We start from the raw sequence: 12,770 nt of genomic DNA on the forward strand, positions 1-12,770 counted from the left end.
GTGGCTAGCACAGGGAGTGGCTGAGATGATAGTATAGATCAGGGGTGGGTTTTTTAAGGTTAATCGGGGGGGCTGTTGGGTTACTTACTGGTATAGGGTGGATACGTTGACATCGAGGGCCGAAGGGCCTGTTCTGTGCTGTACTGTTCTATGTTCTATATGAGGCGCCCAGAATCATAACCGGGTGAAGTAATTATTTTACTTAATATACAATGCGGCCCTTTAAAATTGTGAATTTCTTTTTTTTTTTAAATTTAGATTACCCAATTATTTTTTTCCAATTAAGGGGCAATTTAACGTGGCCAATCCACCTACTCTGCACATTTTTGGGTCGTGGGGGCGAAACCCACGCAGACACGGGGAGAATGTGCAAACTCCACACGGACAGTAACCCAGAGCCGGGATCGAACCTGGGACCTCAGCGCCGTGAGGCTGCAGTGCTAACCACTAGGCCACCGTGCTGCCCTAAAATTGTGAATTTCTGAATGTGGCCCTTGCACGGAAAAGTTTGCTCATCCCTGGTATAGATACAGGAAAGGGAAAGCTGGACAGTGACCTGAGGCACAAAGGAATGGAAGGGCATTTTGAGGTATGAAAGGATAGGAGGCTCACGTCAAGCGCAAAACCTGGCATGGATCAGTTGGGCCGAATGGCCTTTGCCTGTGCTGTAAATGGACGTAAGAGCAGTCTGCAGGATTATCACCGGTCAAGCTGCAGGAAGGCTCTTGGCAAGGGCCCCACGTCTCTCAGTTGCAGGTGAAATTTTACCATTTGTCCTCGCTCCATCCATCAATTTAATCACGGAACTGTAACTTTGGGCTGTGTCCATTTCCGAACGACAACCCTTCGAAATGCCCTGTAACATTTTTCTCCACTCAAGGCACCATGTCAATGTGAAAGTCGTTGCTTCATTTGGGCGACAGTCAACTGCAAACTTTTTTCCTGTCACAATTGAGAGAATGTTCCTTACCGGAGCCCATATCCTCACATCACAGATCCTCATGGCTGCTCGCTCGCCTCAAACAAGATGTAAGATTGATGCTTGGCAGCAAACTACACGGTGCTGTAAATATTCAGACTGCTCGTGCTCAGCACACCTACTGGGCCGGAACTGTGTGAAATTAGCCTGTGGTTTATCAGCGAGTTCGATGTGAAAGTGGGTATTGTGTGTTGGGGGTTTTGCGACACCCGCTCCCAGCTGGGAAGGTTCTGCATCAGGAAAAGCACAACCAGGAATTTCAGCCCTTCACAGGGTGATGACGTTTAGTCGAACGGTACCCGGGATGAGTCAGAAAGACGGAGAGAGGAGCTAAGATTGTTCTCCGCTGAGCAGAGAAGATTAACGGCGATTTAATAGAGGCGTCACAATGATGAAATGTTTCGGCATTGCCAGTGGGGAGAAACTGTCTCCAGCGGTAAGAGGATAAAAGGAAACAACACAGAGTTAAGGAAACTGGCCCCAGAGCCAGAGGAGGAAAGAGGATCTGGATGGCGCTGCCTGATTCAGTGGGAACTGAAGATTCAAGAAGCAGATTCAATGGGAACTTTCAAAGAGAATTGGATAAATAGTTGAAAAAGAGAAATTTGTAGACCAATCAATGGGTATGGACAGTGGGACCAATTGTGTCGCTCTTGGTCTCCTTGTGCTGGGTATAATCCTGTTATGCGTTGGTGGTGGTGGCGTGTTACAATTCAGTCAGAGAGCCTGGGTGGCTGGACAACATGCCTATGTATTTGGTGAGCAGCATTCTACGCTAGATATCGACACACGCCATGTTGGAAGCTGAATCACTCTGTATTGCAATGTTGAGACAGAGAAATTGACACAGAAAGCAGAAACAATACAGGTACACAGGACATCATTACAAATATAAACAGGGCAGCATACCTCAGTGCTGACAGCCCTCAGAACCAGCATTGCCAAATGTAAAACAATGCTTCCTCCAAAAGTACAAATTACAGATAATGTTACAAAGGGAATTCCTCAGGTCACTGCATCCAGCTTTGGCCTGTTGGCGATGAGCTTTCACACATGCTGCGCTGAAGGAGGTGGTTTCAGTCCCAGCTGTGTAACCCCCTCCCTACCCTCATCCAGTACCCACTCTGCTCCATAAACGGATTGCTTTAGTGAAGGAATTGCTAATATATCACATATCGCTACTATTATTTATTCGGCCTCTTCATTTCGACTACATTTCCCAAACGTCCAGGCCGGGATTTTCCTTTCCGGGGACTAAGTCCCAACGCTGACGGGAAAACCGATGTCAACGGGCCCCCAAGGTGAGGAATTCTCCACTTACCTCCACTTTGACGGGGGGGCCAGGTGGACGGCGGAGGGGCTGGCGCCGCTCCAGCCAGCACCGAAGGGACTGCGCGAGTTCACGCATGCGCGGCGGGTTCTCTTCTCCGCACCGACCACGGCGGAACCCGACAGGGGCTGGCACGGAAGGAAGGAGTGCCCCACGGCACAGGCCCGCCCGCAGATCGCTGGGCCCCGATCACGGGCCAGGCCACCATGGCCCCCGACCGGCGTGGCGTGAATCCCGCCCGAAAAACGGTGCCAGAGAATACGGCAGCCGGCGTCGGGACAGGATTCGCGCCGCCCCCCCCCCCGGGGATTCTCTGACCCGTCGAGGGGGGTTGGAGAATCCCGCTTCACATCTCTACATCCTAGAAAGTCAAGGGTAGCAGGCGTACAAAAACACCACCCCCTCAAAGATCCCTTACAAATCACACACCGTCCTAACTGCAGTGTTTTCTATTCGTTCATCAGATGTGGGCATGGCAGCATTTATTGCCCATCCCTAATTGCCCATAGGAGAGGGGGTAGTCATTTGCCTTCTTGAACCGCTGCAGTCCAGGTGGTGTAGCATAGGGTGGCCATGCTAAATTGCCCATAGTGTCCTAAAAAAAAGTAAGGTTAAGGGGGGGTTGTTGGGTTACGGGTATAGGGTGGATATGTGGGTTTGAGTGGGGTGATCATTGCTAAGCACAACTTTGAGGGCCGAAGGGCCTGTTCTGTGCTGTACTGTTCTATTCTATTCTATTCTATATCAACCGTGCTGCTAGGGAGGGAGTTCCAGGATTTTGACCCAGTGACAGTGAAGGAACGGCCGATATATTTCCAAGTCAGGGTGATGAGTGGCTCGGAGGGGAACCTCCAGGTGGTGGTGTTACAAAGGGAACAGGTTTGGAAGGTGCTGCTCAAAGAACCTTTGCGAGTTGTGCAGTTAATTTGTAGACAACTTCTGCCACTGTGCGTCGGTGGGGGAGGGAGTGAATGTGTAAGGTGGTGAATGGGGTGCCAATCAAGTGGCGTTGTTTGCCGTGGATGGTGTTGAACTTCTTGAATGTTGGAGCTGCACTCATCCAGGCAAGTGGAGAGTATTCCATCACACTCCTGACTTGTGCCTGGTAGATGGTGGACAGGCAGGTGAATCACTCACTGCAAAATTCTCAACCTCGGACCTGTTCTTGGAGCCAGAATATTTACAAGGCTGGTCCAGTTAACTCTGTGGTCAATGGTAACCCCACAGGATGTTGATGGGCATTTAATGACCATGATGCGATACAATGTGAAGGAGTGTTGATTAGACTCTCATGTTGTGGATGGCCAATATCTGGCTTTCACTGCCTTGCATAAATGTTACCTCAGAGCACCTCAACCAATCATTGACTTTCAAAGATTGTTTTCCGGGATGTCACCATGGCTTCAGACCAGCATTTTCCTGCCCATTCCACTTGTTGCTCCTGGGAGAGTGGTGGGACAATTCCTTAAGCTGCTACACCGATTATAGATGGGAACCAAACGTTGGCCTTGACAACGACACTTACATCCCATTGATTCGATACGAAAAAAGGCACAGAACAGTCTGTGGGACCCACAGCAACACAACGTTAGACTAAAGTGCCGTCAGTTAATGTGAAATGGCTCCTGTGTGTCTGAAAGAAGGGTGTTCTAATGGGCTCAAGGATTAATTGCTTGCACTTTGGGACAGGAACTTGACCATGTTATGTAACGTGGGAGGTTCACTGATAATGGACACATCCCATAATTATCTTTACTGTGGGGAGTGGACATAATTCCCGTATAATTAAGTCAATGATTAAAAAGAATCTGAGCCAACCGTTTGCAGTGGCACTCTACGTTGAAGGTTAAGGAGTGGCCGATTACTTCATACCATTCAGGGTCAAGAACAGAACCTGCTCAGCCTACTCTAAATCGAGAACAAGTTTGAAACACACATTTGGTGAAAGTGCATTCGAGTAGAGGACAAACACTTGGCCAGTCAATGACCAGTGTTTTCTCACATACTAATAAACTGGGCATTTTCCCAGCTTTTAGCTTTCCTGACTCACATTTTACAGCAGCGGTTTTAATTTTTATTGCCAGGAACATTGGAACGAGGGGAGATCATTCAGCCCCTTGGCTGACCAGAAACGTAACTCCATTTACCAGCGCTGATCCTTCATACTCTAACCCCAACAGAGACCTTTAAATCTCAGTTTTGAAATTTACGACCGACCCCCAGCTTCATCGGGGTTTTTGGGGAGGTGGAGTGAGTTCCAGATTTTCACCCCCCCTTGTGTGACACAGTGGGCGCGATTCTCCCAAAATGGGAGAAATCGTAAAGCTGGCGTCAAACCCGGGCGGGTTTGACGCCAGCGCGCCCCTTCCCGACCGGGAACCGATTCTGGTCCCCGGTCGGGGCTAGCAGCCCGACGCCGTAGGCACCGGCATGACGGGCTTAACGAATATCGTTAAGCCCGCTTGCCGGAGTTAGCGCCGGCTGACGCGTCATATGACGTCAGCCGCGCATGCGCAGATTGGAAGACTCCAACCCGCGCATGCGCGGATGACGTCATCGCGTATTTGTGCGAAACCCGCGCATGCGCGGGCCGGGTTGCCCCTCAGCCGCCCCGCGAATGGATACTGCTGGGCGGCGGAAGGAGAAAGAGTGCGCGGGCATCGGGCCCGCTGCCCGTGATCGGTGGGCACCGATCGCGGGCCCATGGCACCCTTGGCACGGCCGTGGTACTGCCGTGCCAATCGGTGCCATGGTTATAAAAAGCGAGTTTGTGACGCCGTTTTTTACGAACGGCCAGACCAGGTGTGTTTGCCGTTCGTAAAAACGGCGTAAAGGGCTGGGACTTCGGCCCATCGAACAGCTGTGAATTGCTGCCGGCCGTAATAAAACGGCGGCAGCGATTCGGGTCGGGAGTTGGGCGGGGGGTGGGGGAGAATAGCGGGAGGGCGGGAAAATTGTCGGGAAGGCCCTCCCGCTATTCTCCGACCCGTCGTGGGGGTCGGAGAATTTCGCCCAGTGCTTCCTGACATCACCCTGACCGGCCTGAGTGATGTTCTCTTGGGTTGTAACACTTCAACAGTTGAGGAAATCAAACCTTGTCTGTGCAACCTGTCACCATAGTTTAACCCTTTTCGCTCAAGTACCATTCTGATGATTCTGCATCTCATCCAAACATGCATTTGTTTAAATAAGAATTTATGCTGTAAGATTAAAAATTTCAGCAGATTTCTGGTCACCAAACAGCAACATTAAACACTTATAGTTAGATATATGTTCAGCAAATGAGAAAATTGCATTTTTATACCTTTCACATACTTAGGGTGAACAGAGTATTCTGGAAACATTAGGAAATATTTTTAAAGTGTAGTTTAAGTTTCTAGGGGGTAAGAAAAGATTTCTTCATGTTTTGTAGCAGGTTAGTTGAGCTCCAGCTGTGTTAAACTTTTAAAAATAAATTTAAAGTGCCCAATTCTTTTTTTTTCCAATTGAGGAGCAATTTAGCGTGGCCAATCCACCTACCCTGCACATCTTTGGGTTGTGGGGATGAAATGATGAAATCCACGCAGACACGGGGAGAATGTGCAAACTCCACACGGACAGTGACTCGGGACCAAGATCGAACCCGGGTCTTTGGCATCGTGAGGCAGCAGTGCTAACCACTGCACCACCTTGCCGCCCCAGCTGTATTAAACTTATGGAACCTTGATTGGACCATAGCTAACTTAGAGGTCTCCGTGTTATAAAAAGGATAAAGGGAAACTGGAGAAATTGCAAAAAAACGATTTACTAGATTCATGGGCAGCAAGGTAGCATTGTGGTTAGCACAGTTGCTTCACAGCTCCTGGGTCCCAGGTTCGATTCCCGGCTTGGGTCACTGTCTGTGCGGAGTCTGCACGTCCTCCCTGTGTCTGCTCGGGTTTCCTCCGGGTGCTCCGGTTTCCTCCCACAGTCCAAAGATGTGCGGGTTAGGTGGATTGGCCATGCTAAATTGCTCTTGGTGTCCAAAAAAGGTTAAGTGGGGTTACTGGGTTACAGGGTAGATATGTGGGCTTGAATAAGGTGCTCTTTGTAATGGCCGGTGCAGACTCGATGGGCCGAATGGCCTCCTTCTGCACTGTAAATTCTATGTATCTATGTATCGATGTAGAAAGATATCAGAACTGTGAGTCTATGGACGTGATCCAATGGGCACACTGCGCCCGAAAAACCGCTCACGCGGCGCAGCGTGGCCAACAAAAGCCAGTGGACCTCACTCCCAGGATCTAACCAGCTTGCAACACCTCACGGAATCTAGTGCAATCTCGCAGACGTTGCGATGTAAAGCCCACTTATTGTGGGCATGGTCACTGTTTGGAAATCTGCATATTAGAGTGAGACAGCCTAGTCTCACTTTAATGTGCAGATTCCCGAGATATAAGCTATGTATCTATATATATATCTATATATATCAAATAATCGCTAATTAATCCACTGGGAATTCAGAAAAAAGCTCTTTACCCAGCGAGTGGTGAGAATGTGGACCTTGCTCCCACAGGGACTGGTTGATGTGAATAGTGTGGAGACATTTCAGGGGGAAGCTCGGTAAACACACGAGGGAGAGAGGAGCAACAGGAGGTGGAGATGGGACCAGGTTCGTGTGGAGCGTTGGGTCTGGCATTGAGCATTGGGGCCTAATGGTGAGTTTCTTGTACTGTAATTACTTTGTAACTTTGAGATCAGCCCATGGGTAAGGAAGCAAGAGCACAAACCAGCTTGTGTGTCGACTCTTGTCAAGGTCACCGAGGTCAATACAGTCACAGGGGTCGCACTGGGACATGTGGTACAAATACACTGAGCCCAGTTCACCCACCATCAGAAAGGTTGTTGTCCAGAAACCACTGAGATTACATGGCAGGCGTTGTTCTCTCGGGTTGTAACACTTCTTTCACTTTTCAGTCAACATTAATAACATTTACTGATGCGTTTTGTAATTTGCCAACATTAAGGAGAGGCAAGTGTACTACCATTTGAGCCAGGGCTATCTTGGTGAATTGATAGATTTCACTTGTGTGCAGATCTATCTTGAAGAGTGAAGTTTCTTGGGTTCTAACCTCATTGAAGCTCAAAGAGCAAAGTGTCGAATTTTCATTGTTTTCTCTGTTTGAAAATACATTTTTGTTAGCGTTTGGGGAGTGTTGAGAGCACCAAGGGGTAAGTTGGTGAACTGACCGAATATATTTAGGTAATTAGTCAGCTATTTAGCAGGAGCTCATCTTCAGGCCTCAGCAATAACCCACTTCAACTTTATGCTTAAGTCTGTTATTCTCTAGTTTGTCCTGTGTTTACTCTCTGGGCCTGAAGCGAGGTTCCCTCACCCTGTGACCCCATTATCGGATAAAGCACAGCAATTAAAAAGGGAGAAAGGCTTGCGTTTCTACATCGCCTTCCACAATCTCAAATGGTCTCAAAGTGCTTTGAAGGGTGCTGTGAAGTGTAGTCGCTGTTGTAATCTAGGAACCGTGCCTCCCAATTTCTGCACAGCAAGCTCCCACAAACAGCAATGTGATAGCCATCAGATCATCTGCTTTTTTAGTTATGTTGTTGAGGGATACATATTGGGCCAAAACATGAGGGAGGGGAGAGAGGGGGGTCACCCTCCCTTGTTCTTCATCGACATCCCGCAATGGGGCCTTCTACTTGAGGCTGATGGGTTGACATTTGGCATCAAGGACAGAGGAGCTGTGAACCCACAATTTCTACGAGTTGAAGCAGAGCTGGCGCAAGCAGCTCCATTCGTGCCAGTAACGTGAGATCAGAGAAAGTCTAAGAGAAAGCTGGGGCTCGATCCAATGGCCATGCTGCGTCCGGAAAACAGCAGCTCGCAGTGGCTCAGCGTGGCCAATAGATACCGGGGGATCCCACTCCTAGGATCTACCCGGCTTGCAGTCCTTGCAACATCCAACGCGATTTAGCAGGTTGCTGCAATGTAAATCCCGCCCATTGGGGGCAGGGTCACTTTTTAGCAAATCGGCATATTGGAGCGAGGCATAGTCTCACTTTAATGTGCAGGTTCCTGAGGTACCCAAGGCATTGGGATCTATCCCCCTTCCCTCAGACACCTTGGGTGAACACCATTCAGTGCTGGTCTCCACAACAGGGACCAGACGGAATGTGGGGGTCCCTCAGATGTCAAGGTGCTAAGCTGTCATTTTTGTCATTGGGCCACGGGTGCCCTGTGTGGGTGTATGGGGGGGGTGTGGAGGGGACTGCCTTGGGAGGGGGTTTGGAGGCATCGGAGATCGGTCACCATACTGAGGGGTTCCGGTGAGTGGAGCCCCTCGGCGTAGAAAACGGGGCGATGTGCGGCCTCGGCCCCGCGTTCCCTGCTGAGACCCCTTATTTAACGCGAGTGGCGTTTTATAGCAGCGAGCGCCCGGAAACACGCGGCTAAACGCGTTCACATTGGGACTTTGTTCCCACTTAGTTGAGTTGCACCCCCGAACTCCAGACGAATCAGAGAATAACAGACTTGAGCATAAAATTGAACTGGGTTTGGAAAGCCTTGTTCCTGAGGCCTCTTCGTGTACTCCTGCCAAATTACTCGTACGAACGAAGGGGGTGGGGGGGGGGGGGGGGCATTCTTTAACCCCGCGGCAGAGTGTCGCATTTTACGACAGCGGCTGCCAGAACTAATTCTGGCCCCGATAGGGGGCCAGCACGGCGCTGAAGAGGTTCGCGCCGCTCCAGCTGCCGATCCCGGCGTGTACTGTGCGCTGCGGGATCTGCGCATGAGTAGTTGCACCAGCGCCAACGCGCACATGCGCAGTGGCCTCCTTCAACGCGCCGGCCCCGCGCAACATAGCGGCAGGGGCCGGAGCGCAGGAAAGGACGCCCCCAGCCAGAGAGGCCGGCCCGCTGATCGGTGGGCCCCGATCGCGGGCCAGGCCACCTCGCAGGACCCCCCCCCCGGGGTCGGACCCCCCTCCCCCCCCATAGGCCACCACCCGACCCTCCAACGCTGAGGTCCCACCGGCCCAGAGCCGGTTAGAACGCCGCCGGCGGGACTCGGTTTTTTTAAATGGCCGCTCGGCCCATCCGGGCCAGAGAATCGCCTGGACCGGCGCCGTGCCAAGCATGCCGGTGCCAGTGGCGCCGATTCTCCGCACATGCCGGCGTAGGGACAGCATGGCCCAGTCGTGGGGAGTCTCCGGCCCGGCCCAGGGTTCGGAGAATCCCGCCTGGGATATGGCGCTCGACTCATCGATCGACAGCTCCAACCCACCACAGCAAAAAACCGCACCGACCTCCTCAGAAGACAACACGGGACACCACTGACAGAGCACCCTTCGTCGTCCAGTACTTTCCCAGAGCGGAGAAACTACGACATCTTCTTCGCAGCCTTCAACACATCATCGACGAAGACGAACATCTTGCCAAGATCATCCCCACACCCCCACTACTTGCCTTCAAACAACCGCGCAACCTCAAACAAACCATTGCTTGCAGCAAATTACCCAGCCTTCAGAACAGCAACCACGACACCACACAACCCTGCCAGGGCAATCTCTGCAAGACGGGCCAGATCATCGACTCGGATACCACCATTACACGTGAGAACACCACCCACCAGGTACGCGGCACATACTCGTGTGACTCGGCCAATGTAGTCTACCTCATACGCTGCAGGAAAGGATGTCCCGAAGCGTGGTACATTGGCGAGACCATGCAGACGCTGCGACATCGAATGAACGGGCAACACGCGGCAATCACCAGGCAGGAATGTTCCCTTCCAGTCGGGGAACACTTCAGCAGTCAAGGGCATTCAGCCTCTGATCTCCGGGTAAGCGTTCTCCAAGGCAGCCTTCAGGACACGCGACAACGCAGAATCGCCGAGCAGAAACGTATAGCCAAGTTCGGCACACATGAGTACGGCCTCAACCGGGACCTGGGATTCATGTCGCATTACATCCATCCCCCACCATCTGGCCTGGGCTTGCAAAATCCTACCAACTGTCCTGGTTTGAGACCATTCACACCTCTTTAACCTGGGATTACCCCTATCTCTGGCTCTGTAAAGATTTAATTACCTGCAAATGCTCACATTCAAAGTATTGTCGTGCATCTTTGACTTTGTCTATATATATGTTTCTGGAACCTACCTCTTCATTCACCTGAGGAAGGAGCAGTGCTCCGAAAGCTCGTGTTTGAAACAAACCTGTTGGACTTTAACCTGGTGTTGTAAAACTTCTTACTGAGTTGAATTACTGACAGGGTTCAGCCAGTTTACCAGCACACCCCTTAGTGTTGACAACACTCACCGCACGCAAACTAAAATATCTTTTCAGAGAAAAGAATGAACATTCAACTCTTCCTGGTGCTCTTTCAGCTTCCCTGAGGCCCTAACCCGAGATACCACATTCTTCAAGCTTTGTATCTTTTAAAGAAAGTGAAATATATAAATTTTTCTCGGGCCTGAAAGAGATGATGAGGGTGATTGTCTTCGGGAATATAAGAAATGGCGGAATTAGGGATCTATGACGAGAAATCTGGACGCACACATCCGAGTCTCCGGAATAACTGGGGTTGGTTTAGCACAGTGGGCTAAATAGCTCGCTTGTAATGCAGACCAAGGCCAGCAGTGCGGGTTCAATTCCCGTACCAGCCTCCCCGGACAGGCGCCGGAATGTAGCGACTAGGGGCTTTTCACAGTAACTTTATCGAAGCCTACTTGTGACAATAACCGATTATTATTATTAGGTCTTGGAGTGTGGAGCAAGCTCCCCTTAAAAAGCAGATCTGCCTCTGAAACGCTGGCTTGATTCAACTAGCTGCTGTGAATCTCCACCGTTTGCAGGTTTTATTCCAATTCAGGAATGTGCAAAGTGTCTGAAAGTGCTCCGCAGCCTACATGCCTTTTCAACTCAGCACATGGGTTAACGGAGACATTGCGGGGACTCATAGAAAATACAGCACAGAACAGGCCCTTCGGCACACCATCTTGAACCGAACTTTTATCCTAGATTAAGAATAAATTAATCTACACCCCATCAGTGCGGTGTAAACAAATTTACAATCAACAGCAAGGTGTGAAAGGCACATTTGCAATTGTTTCAGATGCACCTCCTCCCATTACTTTCTGTCCCCGTTGCTGTACACACTGTTCTCTGTGCTCTGACACACGATTCACTGCTCCTAACAATGCTCTCAGGATCAAACTGCCACTTGTACAGGCATCAAGCCGGTAACCAGTGTCTAACAGCACAGGAAGGGATAGTTCAGCCCTCTCTTGGCTCTTTGGGACCGCTATCCAATTAGTCCCATTTTCCCAACTCGTTCCTCAGAGCCCTGCAAATTTCCCCTTTTAATTTAATCCTTAAAGACAGAAGAAAGTAAGAAATAGAAGCGGGAGTAGACCATTCGGCCCATTGAGTGTGTTTGGTCTTTAATACGATCATCGCTAATCTTGGGCTTCAACACCATTTCCCACAAGGCCCCCAAACCCCTTCATTCCCTGAGAGACCAAAACAAGTCTATCCCAGCCTTATATGTTTTTAATTCATGGGATGTGGGTGTCACTGGCACTTATTGTCCATCCCTAATTTCCTGGAGAAGGTGATGGCGAGCTGCCTGCTTGAACCGCTGCAGGTACAGCCAGAAAGATGGAGGGCGCGATTCTCCGCACTCCCGACGGTGCGGAGAATAGCGTGGCTTGTAAAATTTTACGGCCACGCTGTTCCGACGCCCTCCCGCTATTCTCCCCCCCCCCCCCCCCACCCACGCCCGACTCCCGATACGAATCGCTGCCGCCGTTTATTTACGGCCGGCAGCGATTCTCAGCTGATCGATGGGCCGAGTTCCCAGCCCTTTACGGCTGTTTTTACGAACGGCAAACACACCTGGTCTGGCCGTTCGTAAAAACAGCCGTAAACTCTCGATCTTTAAAACCATGGCACCGATTGGCATGGCAGTACCACGGCCGTGCCAAGGGTGCCATGGGCCCGCGATCAGTGCCCACCGATCGGGCAGTGGGCCCGATGCCCGCGCACTCTTTGTCCCTCCGCCGCCCCGCGAATGGATACTGCATCCCGGATGAGGGGCATCCCGGCCCGCGCATGCGCGGGTTTCGCGCAAATGCGCGATGACGTCATCCGCGTATGTGCGGGTTGGAGTCTTCCAATCCGCGCATGCGCGGCTGACGTCATATGACGTGTCAGCCGGCGCTAACTCTGGCAAGCGGGCTTAACAAAATTCGTTAAGCCCGCGATGCCGGAGTTTACGGCGTCGGCATGCTAGCCCCGACCGGGGACCAGAATCGGTTCCCGGTCGGGAAGGGGGGGGCTGGCGTCAAACCCGCCCGGATTTGACGCCAGCCTTACGATTTCTCCCCATATGGGAGAATCGCGCCCGGAGTGTCCACAGCCCTCTGGGCTGGAGAATTCCAAAGATTCCCAACTCTTTGAGTGACGGAATTTCTCCTCATCT

The 12,770-nt window shown here is 51.1% G+C and overlaps 1 protein-coding gene across 13 annotated transcripts in view; it reads right to left on the reverse strand.

Annotated features, from left to right (window-relative positions):
• The window catches only part of LOC119963540 (electrogenic sodium bicarbonate cotransporter 1-like), a 296,890-nt gene that overhangs the window by 73,151 nt on the left and 210,969 nt on the right, over positions 1–12,770 (reverse strand). The window lies entirely within an intron of this gene.

The sequence above is a fragment of the Scyliorhinus canicula genome, chromosome 3 (assembly GCF_902713615.1).
Source record: "Scyliorhinus canicula chromosome 3, sScyCan1.1, whole genome shotgun sequence".
NCBI classification, from domain to species: Eukaryota; Metazoa; Chordata; class Chondrichthyes; order Carcharhiniformes; family Scyliorhinidae; genus Scyliorhinus; species Scyliorhinus canicula.